This window comes from Triticum urartu, chromosome 7, assembly GCF_003073215.2.
Source record: "Triticum urartu cultivar G1812 chromosome 7, Tu2.1, whole genome shotgun sequence".
Classification (NCBI taxonomy): Eukaryota; Viridiplantae; Streptophyta; class Magnoliopsida; order Poales; family Poaceae; genus Triticum; species Triticum urartu.
Genome location: NC_053028.1, coordinates 423582970 through 423598879, shown reverse-complemented (window position 1 = coordinate 423598879; position 15910 = coordinate 423582970).

Sequence of the window (15910 nt, the reverse complement as noted above, 5' to 3'; positions counted from 1 at the left end):
TAGTAGTTGATTTATCAGCCATTTGCAAAGATATTTCAGTAGGTGTCAGTTTATTCAAGTCAAGTCTACGATATAAAGAGAGAGGCATAACACTAACACCAGCTCCAAGATCACATAAAGCAGTTTTAATATAATTTCTTTTGATGGAGCAAGGTATAGTAGGTACTCCAGGGTCTCCAAGTTTCTTTGGTATTGCACACCCTTAAAAGTATAATTAGCAAGCATGGTGGAAATTTCAGCTTCCGGTATCTTTCTTTTATTAGTAATGATATCTTTCATATATTTAGCATAAGGATTTGTTTTGAGCACATCAGTTAATCTCATACGCAAAAAGATAGGCCTAATCATTTCAGCAAAGCGCTCAAAATCCTCATCATCCTTTTTCTTGGATGGTTTTGGAGGAAAAGGCATGGGTTTCTGAACCCAAGGTTCCCTTTCTTTACCATGTTTCCTAGCAACAAAGTCGCTTTTATCATAACGTTGATTCTTTGATTGTGGGTTATCAAGATCAACATCAAGTTCAATTTCTACATCATTATCATTACTAGGTTGAGCATCATCATGAACATCATCATTAATATTTTTACTAGGTTCATGGTTCATTACCAGATTGTGTTTCAGCATCAGAAATAGAAATATCATTTGGATTCTCAGGTGTTTCAGTAATAGGTTCACTAGAAGCATGCAAAGTCCTATCATTTTTTCTTTTTCTTCCTTTTAGAAGGACTAGGTGCATCTATATTATTTCTCTGAGAATCTTGCTCAATTCTCTTAGGGTGGCCTTCAGGATACAAAGGTTCCTGAGTCATTTTACCAGTTCTAGTAGCCACTCTAACAGCATAGTCCTCATTCTTACTATTCAATTTATTGAGCAAATTATTTTGAGCTTTAAGTACTTTTTCTACTTGAGTGGTAACCATAGAAGCATGTTTACTAATAAGTTTAAGTTCACCTTTGACATTAGCCATATAATCACCCAAGTGTTCAAGCATATTTGAATTGTATTTCAATTGTCTACCAAAATAAGCATTGAAGTCTTCTTGCTTAACCATAAATTTATCAAACTCATCTAAGCATGGGCTAGCAAACTTAGTAAATGGGATTTCAGCTTTATCCTATCTATAGAGAGAATTTACCTTTACTACCTATGTCGGGTTATCAGGACCATGAGTTTCTTCAATAGGTAATGGATTAAGATCATATGTTTCTTCAATAGGCGGTAAACTAAGACAATGTATTTCTTCAATAGGAGGTAAATTCTTAACGTATTCAGCTTTAATACCTTTTTCTTTCATAGATTTCTTTGCCTCTTGCATATCTTCAGGACTGAGAAATAGAACACCTCTTTTGTTCGGAGTTGGTTTAGGAATAGGCTCAGGAAGTGCCCAATTATTTTCATTCGTCAACATATTATTCAATAGAATTTCAGCTTCATCCGGTGTTCTTTCCCTGAAAACAAAACCAGCACAACTATACTGGTAATCTCTGGAAGCATCGGTTAGTCCATTATAAAAGATATCAAGTATTTCATTTTTCTTAAGAGGATGATCAGGAAAAGCATTATGTAATTGGAGAAGCCTCCCCCAAGCTTGTTGGATACTCTCTTCTTTAATTTGCACAAAATTATATATATCCCTCAAAGCAGCTTGTTTCTTATGAGTAGGGAAATATTTAGCAGAGAAGTAATAAATCATATCCTGGCGACGATAAACACAACCAGGATCCAGAGAATTAAACCATATCTTAGCATCACCCTTTAGTGAGAACGGAAATATTTTAAGGATATAAAAGTAGCGCGTTCTCTCATCATTAGTGAACAGGGTGGCTATATCATTTAATTTAGTAAGATGTGCCACAACAGTTTCAGATTCATAGCCATGAAAAGGATCAGATTCAACCAAAGTAATTATATCAGGATCAACCGAGAATTCATAATCCTTATCGGTAACACAGTAGGTGAAGTAGCAAAAGCAGGGTTAGGTTTCATTCTAGCATTAAGAGATTGCTGCTTCCATTTAGCTAATAACCTCTTGAGCTCGTATCTATCTTTGCAAGCTAAAATAGCTAAAGCAGCTTCTTTTTCAAAAACATAACCCTCAGGAATAACCGGTGATTCATATTTATTAGGGGAGGAGTCTTCATCATCACTTTCATCAATTTTACCAGATTCAATATTTTCATTCTCTCTAACCCTAGCAAGTTGTTCTTCAAGAAATTCACCAAGTAGCACAGTAGTATCAAGCATAGAAGTAGTTTCATCATAAGTATCATGCATAGCAGAAGTGGCATCATCAATAACATGCGACATATCAGAACGAATAGCAGAAGCAGGTTTAGGTGTCGCAAGCTTACAAAACAGAAGGTGAATCAAGTGCAGAGCTAGATGGCAGTTCCTTACCTCCCCTCGTAGTTGAGGGATAAATCTTGGTTTTTTGATATCTCAAGTTCTTCATAATGATAAGAAGATATAAATCCCAAGTGACTCAAAGAATAGAGCTATGCTCCCCGGCAAGGGCGCCAGAAAATAGTCTTGATAACCCACAAGTATAGGGGATCGCAACAGTTTTCGAGGGTAGAGTATTCAACCCAAATTTATTGACTCGACACAAGGGGAGCCAAAGAATATTCTCAAGTATTAGTAGCTGAGTGGTCAATTCAACCACACCTGGAAACTTAATATCTGCAGCAAAGTGTTTAGTAGCAAAGTAATATGATAGTAGTGGTAATGGTAGCAAAAGGTAATGATAGCAAAAGTAATGTTTTGGTATTTTGTAGTGATTATAGCAATAGCAACGGTAAAATAAACAAGCGAAGAACAATATATGCAAAGCTCGTAGGCAATGGATCGGTGATAGAGAATTATGCCGGATGCGGTTCATCATCTAACAATCATAACCTAGTGTTACACAGAGCTAGCTCCAATTCATCAATGTAATGTAGGCATGTATTCCGAATAGTCATACGTGCTTATGGAAAAGAACTTGCATGACATCTTTTGTCCTACCCTCCCGTGGCAGCGGGGTCCTAGCGGAAAGTAAGGGATATTAAGGCTTCCTTTTAATAGCGTACCGGACCAAAGCATTAACACATAGTGAATACATGAACTCATCAAACTACGGTCGTCACCGGTAAGTATCCTGATTATTGTCACTTCGGGGTTAACGGATCATAACACATAATAGGTGACTATAGACTTGCAAGATAGGATCAAGAACTCTCATATATTGATGAAAACATAATCGGTTCAGATCTGAAATCATGGCACTCGGGCCCTATTGACAAGCATTAAGCATAGCAAAGTCATAGCAACATCAATCTCAGAACATAGTGGATACTCGGGATCAAACCCTAACAAAACTAACTCGATTACATGATAAATCTCATCCAACCCATCACCGTCCAGCAAGCCTATGATGGTATTACTCACGCACGGCGGTGAGCATCATGAAATTGGTGATGGAGGATGGTTGATGATGATGATGGCGACGGATTCCCCTCTCCAGAGCCCCTAACGGACTCCAGATAAGCCCTCCCGAGAGGCTTTAGGGCTTGGCGGCGGCTCCGTATCATAAAACGCGATGAATCTTTCTCCCTTATTTCTTTCTCTACGAAACCAAATATATAGAGTTGGAGTTGAGGTCGGAGGAGCTCCAGGGGGCCCATGAGGTAGGGGGCGCACCCCCACCCTCGCGGCTAGGGTATGAGCCCCTGGTCTTCATCTTTCGCAAGGATTTTTTTATTATTTCCGAAAAGATGTTTCGTGAAGTTTCATGTCATTCTGAGAACTTTTGTTTCTGCACATAAATAACACCATGGAAATTCTACTGAAAACAGCGTCAGTCTGGGTTAGTTCCAATCAAATCATGCAAGTTAGAGTCTGAAACAAGGGCAAAACTATTTGGAAAAGTAGATACAATGGAGACGTATCAATGGGACCTAGTGGAAACCTGAGTAGTATCCCAAAAGCTCATGGCTTGCTGCAAAGGGACCTTCAGTGGATCCATCTACCTTATCTGGCTTTACATGTGAATCTTCATATTCTTCTGATGAGTCAATCGACTGCAACTATAAACTGTTCAAAAATCAGAATGGTGAAGTATTTGCTAGATATGTTGGCACTAACTGCAGGAACAGTTCTCCTATGAAGAAAATCTGGGTTTCCAAAAGGTGCCTTGAAAATCTTTAGGTGAATGTCATCATGACACCACCTGTGAAGAATAGGAACCCCAGACCAAATTCTTCATATGGATCCAAGTCCTCATACGGACCAAAGTCCTCACGTGGATCAAATTCCTCAAAAGGACCAAAGTCCTCATATGAACATCATTGTGCTAACCCGTCTGTTTCGCAGGGAAGATCTAAGGATCATGGATATGTGCATTATTCTTCAAATCATTATGTTCATAAATCCTCAAAGAATTTCTCTGCTTACTCTTATGCTTACCCTAACTTCTCTTATGTGAAACGAAGTGGATTGGCATCTATGCCACCTTTCTCTAATGGAGCTTGCAGAATGATAAACTCTTTGCCACCCCTTCAGATATGGGTGGTGAAGAAAAAGAACTAACCTCTTATGCAGGGTCAGGTCTCCAGACGAACTTAAATGTCTAATGAATTTGCTGGAGACCTGAATATGCTTGAAAGGACGCAAGATAATCATGAAGAAATGAATTTTCATTTCTCACGTCCTCATACTGTTTTATCTGTTCTATTGTCTGATGAAATTGATGTCATTTTCTTCACTGATGAAGTATATGAGTTCGTAAGTTACACTAATTCATCTGCAGGATGATCAATCCAAAGCCACTGAGTGGATCCTCGATAGTGGATGTACAAATCACATGACTGGTGACAGGAGCTTATTGATGGACACTAGTTTATCTCCATCACATCTGAAGCACATCACCTACGTTGAAAAAGGCAAAAGCAATGTATTGGGTCTAGGTAAGGTTGCAATCTCAAAGGATCGACACATGGACAAAGTCATGCTTGTTGAGTCCTTAGGGTTCATCCTCATGTCTGTCTCAATGCTTTGTGATCATGATATGGTGGTTGTCTTTGGCAAGTATCGTTGTGTTGTGATCATGGAAGCTGACAATTCCAAAGTCTTCGAAGGCTTTAGGAGAGGAGATTTGTATATTGTTGATTTCTCTACAGGACCACAACCTGCTACATGTCTACTTGCAAAAGCTTCAGAAGGCTAGCTATGGCATCGACGACTTGTTCATGCTGGCATGAGGAATCTGCACACGCTCGCGAAGAAGAATCATGTCATTGGCATTGAAAATGTCAAATTCCTCAAGGATCACTTATGCGGAGCCTGTGAAGCTGGAGAGATGACCAAGGCCAAGCATCCAGTGAAGACTATCATGACTAATACTCGACCATTTGAATTGCTTCACATGGATCTCTTTGGCCCTACCCACTATGCCACATTTACTAATGCTGCATCCTTATATGGCTTTGTCATTGTTCATGATTATTCTCGATATACTTGGGTCCATATTATCACTTACAAAACTGAAGTGCAGGAAGTCTTCAAACGATTTTCCTTGAGGGCTTCAACCAACTTTGCTGTGAAGATCAAGCACATCAGAAGTGATAATGGAACTGAGTTCAAGAACACTAGCCTTGATGACTATCTTGATGAACTTGGTATCACTCATGAGCTATCTTCTCCCTATACTCCTAAGCAAAATGGCGTCATGGAGCGCAAGAACAGGACTCTTGTTGAGATGGCCCACACTATGCTTGATGAGTACAAGACGCCTCCTTGCTTCTGGCCTGAGGCAATCGATACTGCATGCCACATCATCAACAGAGTATATCTTCACAAATTCTTCAAGAAGACTGCCTATGAACTCCTCACTGACAAGAAACCCAATGTGAGTTATTTCAAAGTCTTCAGTGCTAAATGTTGGATTAGAGATCCTCATCACAGTTCTAAATTTGCACTGAAAGCACATGAAGGTTTTATGCTTGGTTATGGTAAGGACTCGCACACCTATAGAGTCTTCAACACCTGTCATCACAAGGTTGTTGAAACTGTAGATGTGCGGTTTTGATGAGAATAATGGCTCGCAAAGAGAGCACCTACCTCCTGTGACAGATGAAATACCTGCTGAGGAATCTATTAAGCTCAAGGCTACAGAGGATGTCATTCCTACTGAAGAATCTGCTGAAGAAGTTATTCCAGAACATGAAGAACGTCATGCTGGTGCACCTGAGGAAAATGGTGCTGAAGAAAACGCTGATCAAATTCCTCAACGTCAACCCGCTCATCCTCGCGTTGCAAATGAAGTGCAAATTGAGAAAATCATCAGCGACATCAACATTCCAGGTCCTCTCACACGCTCAAGAGCTTCACATTTATCTAACTTTTGTGGGAACTTTTCTTTTGTCTCTACCACAGAGCCCACTAAGGTAGATGAAGCATTTCTGGAGCGTGAGTGGATTCAGGCCGTGCAAGAAGAATTACATCAGTTCGAGCTCAACAACATCTGGGAACTGGTTAAAAGTCCAGATCCTCGCACAAAGTGGATCTATCGGAACAAGCAAGATGAAAATGGCCTTGTGGTGAGGAATAAAGCACGGCTTGTAGCTCAAGGCTACACACAAGTTGAAGGAATTGATTTCGATGAAACTTTTGCACCTGTTGCAAGACATGAAGCTATTCGCATATTACTTGCTTATGCTAACCATCATGATATCACTTTATATCAAATGGATGTGAAAAGTGCATTCCTCAATGGTAAGATTAAGGAAGAAGTATATGTTGCTCAACCCCCGGGTTTTGAAGATCCCAAGCATCCTGCCAAAGTCTTCAGACTCAATAAGGCCCTCTATGACCTCAAGCAGGACCCTCGAGCGTGGTATGATACTTTTAAGGAATTCCTCATGAAGAAAGGCTTCAAACCCGGTTCAATCGACCCTACTCTTTTCACTAAATCTTATGATGATGAACTATTTGTGTGCCAAATATATGTTGATGATATTATCTTTGGCTGTACTGACCAACGTTATAGTGATGAATTTGCCTATATGATGAGTGAAGAATATAAAATGTCTATGATGGGAGAATTGAAATTCTTCTTAGGTCTTCAAATTCGTCAACAATGCAATGGCATATTCATATCTCAGGAGAAATACCTCAAGGATGTACTGAGAAAATTCGGCATGCAAGATTGCAAAGGCGACAAAATTCCTATGCCCACAAATGGCCATTTGTGCACTGATGAAAATGTTATTGACTTCGATCATAAGGTATACCACTCCATGATTGGTTCTTTATTGTACTTATGTGCATATAGGCCAGATATAATTCTTAGGGTTTGCATGTGTGCCCGATTTCAAGCTGCACCGAAGGAATCACACCATAAGGCTGTGAAACATATTTTTTGATATCTAGCTCACACACCAACACTTGGATTATGGTACCCCAAGGGCTCGGCTTTTGATCTCATTGGATATTCTGACTCTGACTATGCTGGTGACCGTGTGGATCGCAAGTCAACATCTGGTACATGTCATTTCCTCGGACGATCCTTGGTATGTTGGTCCTCGAAGAAACAGAACCGCGTATCACTGTCTACTGCTGAAGCTAAGTACATTGCTACTGGTTCTTGCTATGCTCAATTGTTGTGGATGAAGCAAACTCTCAAGGACTACGGCGTCAACGTGGAGAATGTGCCTCTCTTCTGTGACAGTGAGAGTGCCATCAAGATTGCTCACAACCCAGTTCAGCACACGAAGACAAAGCACATTCAGATTCGTCATCATTTTCTTCGTGATCATGTGTTGAAGGGCGACATTTCTATTGAGCATGTGAAGACTGAAGAACAGCTTGCCGATATCTTCACAAAGCCCTTGGATGAGAAGATATTTAGCAAGTTGCAGTGTGAGCTAAATATCTTAGAATCTTCGAATGTTCTTTGAAAAGGACACTCATCCTAACACTTATGCAAAATTGATGACTTGGATGTGCAACACATGAAGAAAGATTTTTCTTCAATCAATGAAGACTAACACTCTAAGTGTGAAGAAATTAACGAAGAATTTGATTCTCAGAACCCTATGACAACTGTACGCGGTGTCTGAAATCATCATTCTTATACGGTGTCTTCACTGTTTCCGATGTTTTTCTTCATTGGCTATATATATGTATGAGTTTATGTCCTCTACAGCATTCACTTGTGGCTAATTTTCTTCAAGTTGTTTTTTTGCTAAGTGAATGTGATCGGACCCTACCCCCTCTATGCTAAAATCAACCCATTCTATTCACAAATTCTTCATGTGCGTTCTATTTGGAACTCGTTCAAAATCTTCACTGTGTCCTTGTCAGCTGAAGAAATTGCGAACTGAACTTTAAAACCTATCTTATCTAAATTTTCGGCTTTGCCGCTCAAACCGTTGCACATCCCACGACAACACTTATCCATTCACCCACGATCTCCACTCCTCAGTACGTGGGTGACACATGTCAAGCGAATGAGAAAGGTCAGGGGCACGTTCTTCCAAATTTTTCGGGCGAACAGTTTTTCACCATGGCTATAAATACCCCCTGCCCTCCCTCACTTCTCTTTTACTCCGCTCAACCTCACTCTAGCTCGAGCTTCTCAAACCGTAGCGCCGCCGCTACTTCATCGTCGCTGGTGAGGAAGAGCTTCACTGCCTCGACCTCGTCGTCATACTCGCGCCGGCCGCGGATTTCTTCACTCCGCCGCCTTAGCTGTCTTCCTCTGTCGAGTTAGGGTGTGGAAGATCTGCACTGACGAACTTCACATCTCCACTTTCCAGGTCGTCGTGTTCTACATACAGGGTAATTAAAAGTTACTTTTACTGCCCTCTTTGATTCAAATGATTTCTACAAAATCCTCAAAGGTGTTTTTCTTCATATCTTCACACACTAAAACACCTCACATGTCATCTGTTCTTGATTCGTTTCTCTAAGCTATGTTTTTCTTCAAGATTCCTCAAATGTGTGGATTTTCGATCTATACATCTCTGGAACCTAAGACAAAGAACGATTAGTGAAATTCTTCAAAACTCATCTGGTCAAATTCCTCAAACTTGTTCTTTTTGAAAAACCTCTGAGAACGCATATGACCTCTCCAAATTCCTCGCAACTATACTCTGTTCATAGGTACTCATGTCAGCTGCTGAATCACTAGGTTCTCATCAACTTAACTCATTTGCAGCGTTCCTCGAAGACAAGTTGCGTACATCTTCAGAGAATTCCATTGTTCAAATTCCTCAACTGAAGAAAATGGCTGACGGTAAGAAGCCACAGAAAGGAGGAAAGAGGCCCGAGGTCAATACTGCTTTTGAGATCCCTGATGACATATATAAGGACTATTGCACTCCTGATGAGGCCACTCATGGCAAGGAAACCAAGAATGAGTGCAAAGTGCGCTTCCAAAGAATAGAGAGGAGATGGGCAAGAGAGTGGAGGGAGTACAGATATGTTACTCCAAAATACATGAAGAAATTCACTCTAAATCCTCCATGCCAAAGACCTCCGTTGGCACCTGGCCAAGAAGCAGATCCCACCAGCCTCAAGCGCGGTGAGGATTATCCTGATGAATGGGCCAAGCGCCAGGCCAAGTTGGTCAGACAAGCAAGAGAAGCAGTGAGGAAATTCAATGAAGACTCTGCTGCTGCTGCTGCCACTGCTGAGGCCTCTGCAAGCAAGCCAAAGAAGGCCATGCCAAAGAAGCCTGCTCACAAGCCAAGTGCTTCTCCATCAATGCACTCACGGCCAAGTTCCTCAGCAATGCCCTCGTAGCCAGACTCTTCAAAGCCCTCACGGCCGACTCCTCATGCTGCTCCTAAGTCCTCAGCTCCTCCGCCAAAGTCCTCAGCTGCTCCGACAAAATCCTTAGCACATGCGCATCTCGCCACGTGCCAAAGGACGAAGGGCATTTCTATTGCCTCAGGAGCATATGATAGTTCCTCAGCACCACTGCATTCCTCAACTGGTCCCACTCTGTTGAAGACCAAGGCAACCGCTGGACGAGGCTCTTGACCAAGTCCTCAGAAGAAGCAAGATGCCTTCCAAGTGCCGTCAGATGAAGACAAAGTTGATGATAAGGAACTTGCCGAAATCATGAGAGACATGCAAGTCAGGGCCGCTAGAGCCAAGGGCAGAAGTGTGCCTCTGCTTTTGGATCCAAAGTTGATCCTTGAGTATATTGACCTATGGCACAAGGACCCAAATACTCCTATGCCTGATTTCAAGCTGACTCCTGGCCAAAGTCATATGTTGACTCACTTCATACAAGAAGAGAAATGGAAGTATGAGAAGGCCAGGCAGATCAAGAAGGCGCAATACAGAAAGGAGTGCTTCCTGAAGAAGAACGTTGTCTCTGTGACAACTAGGAACTTGTCACAATTCAATCTGAGATCAAGAAACTCAATGATGAATTTGACGCATACCACGCTGACTGGCTGGGAGCCAATGTTCGTTTTGTGAGACTAGCTGACAACTTCACTTCAAATGTTGCAGTCCCAACACAACCAGAAATTCCTCAGGCTGAAGCATCTGCTTAACCGACTGAAGAAAATGCCAGCACCACTGATGACAATCAGGCTGCTGAAGAAAATGTGGTCTAGGGCTGATGACTGTATTCCAGCCACTGATGAAATTGCCAGGGTATCCACTAGTGGTGCGCCAGAAGAAAGTGAAGACGTTAGGGCAACTGCATCGGTTGTGCCTGAAGAAACTCAACCAAATTCCTCTGCTCCTCCTGTGCCTACCCCAACTCCGATCCTTCCATCTGCATCAGATGTGAAGAAGACTAAGGCTGCAGAGTGTGCAGCGGTGACGAAAAGGAAGGCATCAACTGCATCAGATTCTTCAGCTCAGAAGAAGATGAAGCCACTGACAAGCTCGTTTGCAAACCCAATTGATGATGTTCCTATCTCAACCATGCCATCAAAGGACCTTGTTCCTTTTGATGAAGAATATGTGATTCCAAGTGAATCCGATGAAGAGAATCCCTCTGCTGCTTCGTCAGAGCAGATGGATGAAGAAATTGAAGTGGATACAATCCCTTCAACACCAGTTGTCTCCTCGCCTATGCCTCAGTTTACTATTGAAGAGGCCGGTTTTGAAGAAACGGAAGATGAAGATGTGGACATTGGTATCACACCCGTGCTAAGTGATGAATTTTGGGAAAGTCAGCACCCCAACTCTCCACTCTTCACACCATTGCAACAAATTCCTCAGTCCCCAGTAACTACTGTACACATGGGATCTGATGAACCACATGCCACACCGTCTGTCCATGAAGAAATTCCAGCCACTAGTGCTGAAGATCATGTAAATGAAGAATTGAAGTCCCAGGCTGCCACTGAAGAAGCACCTGAAATTCCTCAGCCTGTCGAACCTGAGATCGAGATCTCGGAGGTTGTGATGCAATTGACTGACACTCCTCACCCTAAGCCAAAGGATCCATTCTCAAAGAAGCAGAAATTCAAGTCTGGTGCTTTCTTCGGCGAGCACGTGTTCTTCACTGACTACAATCCCTATGATTCTGCTCGTCTTAGAAGGAAGCGCTTCTGGACTGCCAGCCATGCCAACTTCTATTCTTCACTGCTTTTCAACAAGGACAAAATCTTCTACCATGAGCATATTCCTCATGTAGACATGGAATCATTGCATTGTTTCACTCTTGTGCTTAGTGTGCTTCATGACGCAGGCCTCCTCAACTTTTGTACTAACATCGTTGATTGGAATGAAGAGCTCATTATTCAGTTCTATGCTACACTGCATATCACAGGTGATCCTGAAGATATCAACACCTGGGTCTTGGACTGGATGACCTATAATACTCACTATAAGGCACCGGCCTCTGAATTGCTTCACGCCCTGCCCATTAGTCCACCTAGTGAACGAGCTCACTGCCTGTACCATGAACCTGAACTCACTACTCATTACATGCAAGTGATAATGAAGCCTTTGAAGCCCAGTCAAGCCCCCAGGACCAAATTCCTCGTAAAGGATTTACTCTATGTGCCCAGAACCGTCTATCGCATTCTAACGAGGACAATGAGTCCCATCAAAGGCCACGACTCATCTGATGAGGAAATAGTTGGCATCATGAAGAATATGCTATTCAACATCATTCATAGCATTCCTATCAACTATCACGATTTCTTCATGAGGACTATGGCAAATGCTGCACTTTCTCCGTTTGAGCTGAAGCCTTATGCACCTTAGATTATGAGATTCCTCAGGACAAGGTCTTCACACAACTTCAAGGCTGATTTTCAGAATCACCTCAGCTACTTGCCCCCGATTGAAGTCCTCACGCAGACTTTTACTTCAAATGATGAAAAAGGCAAGGCTCCTGCTGTCATTGATCAAGGTATTCGTCCATTGGATGGTCAGTTACACAAAGCTGCATCTTATTCCACCAATGATGATTCTGCCACTCATGATTTTGCTGCCCATGCCTCCAAGCCAAATCCTCAAGCCACTGCTCCTCGTGTGATGACTGGCCGTGAGCTTCTACTTAGTCTTCACTAGTAGGTGGATCAAAACCATAAATGGGTTAAGCGTCATTTTGGTTCATTTCTTCACAACATGACTGCTACACACAATGAAGTGAAGAAAAACCACTACTACCTCCATGAGGTTTTCGGTCGCACCTGGGTTATTCTGTCCCATGTCTATAGTGAAGAAGATCTGAAGAAAATGGGTCTCAAGGAAGATTTTGACTAGTCTGCACCTCCACTGAAGAAATTCAAGAAGGTCAAGGTCCCTTCCTTAGTGGCCAGCTCTTACTCTTCATCGCGCGACACCGATGAGCATGAAGACTTGGACGACACTGCGGCAGGCCCTACATCAACACATGACCCCAACAACGCCGGCGCTCCTCCATCAACTTGATATTCTTCAGGGGCGTTAGTCCTCATTTTCGATCCTTTTGGTCATTTGATGACAAAAGGGGAGAAATTTGAGTTAGTCTTCAAGCGGGTCTATCTTATATGGGTGTTCTTTTGCTAAGTTACAACTCTCGTTCTTCTGACACTTTATTGGATCGAGTTGTAAACTTAAACCCGATGGTGCTCTGATACTTTTGATGCGTTTTTCTGCATGCTTATTCCTCATATATGTTAATGCATGCATGCTGAATTACTCAGTCACCATATTTCATCATGGATTTCAAATTCTTTAGATTATGTCAAATGCGTGTATGAATTACAAGATATAGGGGGAGATCTCCATGATTCTATTCTTCAAAGTTTGCAAAGCTTCAAAAGCAAATTCCTCACTATGCACTTCTTCAGGGGGAGTTCTTCTATATCTTGCAATCAAATTCCTCAATATCAGTATTTACACTTCATATGTTTATCCCCGTTGAGAACTTAACCTATATTGTCATCAATCACCAAAAAGGGGGAGATTGTAAGTGCATCTAGTGCCCCTTAGTGATTTTGGTGTATTCAAGACTTATAGGTTGAGGGACTAATCCGTTTGTGAGTGTACACAGGTCTATAAGTCTATGAGGAGTTTGATATTTACAGAGAAAGTCGACCCCTAAAAATGAAGTTCTTGGACTGAAGACTTTGGATTTATGAAGACTTTCTGAAGACTTTGAAAGTGAAGAAATTGGTGTGACCTTGAAGACTTGGTATTCATTTGAGGAACATGAAGCGTGAAGACTTTTGTTTTCGTAGTTTCATTTTCTCTTTCTTGAGTCATAGGAAACACCGTGCTGTTAAAGGGGGTCAAGGAAATACTAAGGAAAAATATCCATGTGATGCTCAACTCAAAATCCTACACGTACCAATCCCTTCGATTGAAGTCATTGGAAATCTCATACAGTTCAGTCATATTCTTCAGTGACAGAGACAAAGTTCATCCGGTCTCTGAGGAATCTGTTCTGACTGAGGAGTTAGGAATTGGCCAGTGTGAATTTCCTACACAGTGAGGAACATGATAGCCCTGAGGAATTTGATACTCAAAATTCCGACCGTTGCTGTGGTATGCGCCAGCTGTCCCAAAATATCTACCCACCTAACGGTCATATCATTGAAGGGCATTTATGTCTTATCATGTCAGGATGCTCCCTAGGCTATAAATAGCCGCCCGCTACAACCACTAGCTGGTTGGCTACTCCGAGAGAAACTGACACTTGTCATTTGAGAGCATCCCATCCTCCGAGGACTTTGAGTGAAAATCATCAAGTGTGGAAAACCCAAACCCAAACACCTACAAACCCCAAGTGATTGAGCATCACTGAAGAGATTGATCCTGCATGGATCCGACGCCTATTACCTTTGAAGACGTGCATCTTCCAGACGGTTAGGTGTCATGGTCTAGAGAATCCAAGAGGAATTGTGGATCGCCGAGTGACCGAGTCTGTGAAGGTTCGGAAGTCACCTGAAGACTTACCACGAGTGATTGGGTGAGGTCTGTGTGACCTTAGCTCAAGGGGAATACGGTAAGGACTGAGTGTTCTAAACTCCCTGTTCAGGACTGGGTGTCCGGGACTGTGTGTCCTCAGGTTTAAATACCTAGCCACCCTAACCAGACGTACAACTGTCATAGCAGTTGGAACTGGTCTACCAAATCATTGTCTTCACCAAGCTACCTGGTTCCATTTCCTCAACCCTTCCATTTCATCAGTTATGTGTTGAGTGCTTGTTCATATCTGTTTGAAGACTTTGACTAAAGACTTTCCCAATTTCCTCAGTTCAATTTCTTCAGTTTGTTTCTCTTCATCCTGTGTCATCCTGTGTTTACGCTTTCCGTACTCTGTGCCAGTGTGTAACACCCACACTGCGGCTATATCTCCCACGTGTCGGGGCACGACTTAGAGGCATAGCCGCATGGTAGGCATGTCGCAAGAGGGGTAATCTTTACACATCCCATGTACTAAATAAGAAAGGGATAAAGAGTCGGCTTACAATCGCCACTTCACACAATACATAAATAGTCATACATCATCGAGAATACAATCAAGGTCCGACTACGGAACCAAAATAAAGAAAGACAACCCCAAATGCTAGATCCCCGATCGTCCCAACTGGGCTCCTCTACTGATTGTCTGGAAAAGAAACATAGTAACAGCCCGAATCCTCGTCGAACTCCCACTTGAGTTTGGTAGCGTCCCCTGCACTGGCATCATCGGCACCTGAATATGTTTGGAAGTATCTGTGAGTCACGGGGACTCAGTAATCTCACACCCTCGCGATCAAGACTATTTAACCTTAAAGGTAGGAAAGGGGTAGTGATGTGGAGCTGCAGCAAGGCACTAAGCATATATGGTGGCTAATTTACGCAAATTAGAGCGAGGAGAGAAGCAAAGCATGGTAGAGAAGCTAATAGTGATCAAGAAGTGATCCTGAAGCTACTTACGTTCAACCATAACACGCGACCGTGTTCTCTTCCCAGACTCCGCCGAAAAGAGACCATCACGGCTACACACGCAGTTGATTCATTTTAATTAAGTTAAGTGTTAAGTTTTCTACAACCGGATATTAACAAATTCCCATCTGCCCATAACCGCGGGCATGGCTTTTGAAAGTTCAAAACCCTGCAGGGGTGTCCCAACTTAGCCCATCACAAGCTCTCACGGTCAATGAAGGATATTCCTTCTCGCGGGAAGACCCGATCAGTCTCAGAATCCCGGTCACAAGACATTTCAACAATGGTAAAACAAGACCAGCAAAGCCGCCCGATGTGCCGAAAAATCCCGATAGGAGTCGCACGTATCGCGTTCTCAGGGCACACCAGATAGGTCAAGCTACGAGTAAAACCAACCCTCAAGTTGCCCTGAGGTGGCCCCACAGGTTGCCCGTTTCGGACCAACACTCAGAGGAGCACTAGCCCAGGGGGGTTTAAAATAAAGATGACCCTTGAGTCTGCAGAACCCAAGAGAAGGTAGGTGGTGGTAGGTAG